Source organism: Coturnix japonica, unplaced genomic scaffold (genome assembly GCF_001577835.2).
Source record: "Coturnix japonica isolate 7356 unplaced genomic scaffold, Coturnix japonica 2.1 chrUnrandom500, whole genome shotgun sequence".
Classification (NCBI taxonomy): Eukaryota; Metazoa; Chordata; class Aves; order Galliformes; family Phasianidae; genus Coturnix; species Coturnix japonica.
The window spans coordinates 74,691-76,285 of NW_015439891.1; the positions used below are offsets into that span (position 1 = coordinate 74,691).

General features: G+C 55.2%; 1 long non-coding RNA gene across 1 annotated transcript in view; it reads right to left on the reverse strand.

Annotated features, from left to right (window-relative positions):
- Positions 1–706, reverse strand: part of LOC116652641 — a 3,428-nt gene extending 2,722 nt beyond the window's left edge. The window contains exons 1-2 of the long non-coding RNA XR_004305784.1: positions 686–706; positions 447–612 (exon numbers count right to left, since the gene is read on the reverse strand). This is a non-coding gene — a long non-coding RNA (uncharacterized LOC116652641). The remainder of the gene's footprint in view (positions 1–446; positions 613–685) is intronic.
- Between the last annotated feature and the right edge of the window lie 889 nt (positions 707–1,595).

The following is a 1,595-nucleotide window of genomic DNA, read 5'->3' on the forward strand; positions in this document are numbered from 1 at the left end:
GCTTAATGAAGGGGGCGTGGCCTATGGGTCCATTGAGTCCCATTATGTCAATGGCGGCCAATGGGGTGGGGGCGCGGCCTATGGGGGGCGTGGCTTAATGAAGGGGCGTGGCTTAATGAAGGGGGCGTGGCATATGGGGGCGTGGCTTAATGAAGGGGGCGTGGCCTATGGCTCCATTGAGTTCCATTATGTCAATAGAGGCCAATGGGGTGGGGGGGCGTGGCCTATGGGGGGCGTGGCTTAATGAAGGGGGCGTGGCCTATGGGTCCATTGAGTCCCATTATGTCAATGGCGGCCAATGGGGTGGGGGCGTGGCCTATGGGGGCGTGGCTTAATGGAGGGGGCGTGGCCTATGGCTCCATTGAGACGCATTATACTTAATGAAGGGGGCGTGGCTTAATTAACGAAGGGGGCGTGGCTTATGGGTCCATTGAGTCCCATTATACTTAATGAAGGGGGCGTGGCCTAATGAAGGGGGCGTGGCTTAATGCCCCTTGCGTTCCCGTATGTCGATGGCGGCCAATCGCTTCGCGGCTTCTATGAGCTGCAGGGCGTTGAGCAGCGCCTTCAGAACAGCCAATGGGAGCAGGGCTTTGCGCATAGTAATGAGGGCTATTGGGGGGTTAAAGGGGATAAAGAGTAATAGGTCAATAGGGTATAGGGGGTCATAGAACCCACATAGAACCCCATAGACCCCCATAGAGCCCCATAGAGCCCCATAGCAACCCATAGAGCCCCATAGAGCCCCATAGAACCCATACAGTCCCATAGATCCCCATAGAAACCCATAGAGCCCCATAGACCCCATAGAGCCCCACAGAATCCCATAGAGTCCCACAGAACCCCATAGAGACCCATAGACCCCATAGACCCCATAGAGCCCCATAGACCCCATAGAGCCCCATAGAGCCCCATAGGGACCCCATAGAACCCCATAGAAACCCATAGAAACCCATAGAGCCCATAGAGCCCCATAGAGCCCCACAGAATCCCATAGAGTCCCACAGAACCCCATAGAGCCCCATAGACCCCATAGAACCCCACAGACCCCATAGAGCCCCATAGAATGCCATACAGCCCCATAGCCCCCCCATAGACCCCATAGAGTCCCATAGAATCCCATAGAGCCCCATAGACCCCATAGAGCCCCATAGCGACCCATAGAGCCCCATAGACCCCATAGAGACCCATAGACCCCATAGATTCCCATAGAGCCTCATAGGGACCCCATAGAACCCCATAGAGACCCATAGAGCCCCATAGACCCCATAGAGACCCATAGAGCCCCATAGAGAGAGCCCCATAGATCCCACAGAATCCCATAGAGCCCCATAGAGTCCCATAGAGTCCCACAGAATTCCATAGAGCCCCATAGAGTCCCATAGATTCCCATAGAGCCCCATAGGGACCCCATAGAGACCCATAGAGTCCCATAGATCCCATACAGTCCCATTGAGAGACCCACAGATCCCCATAAAAATCTACAGACCCCATAGTACCCCATAGAACCCCATAGATCCCCATAGAGCCCCATAGACCCCATAGAGACCCATAGAATCCCATAGAGCCCCACAGAACCCCTTACCGCCCCATAG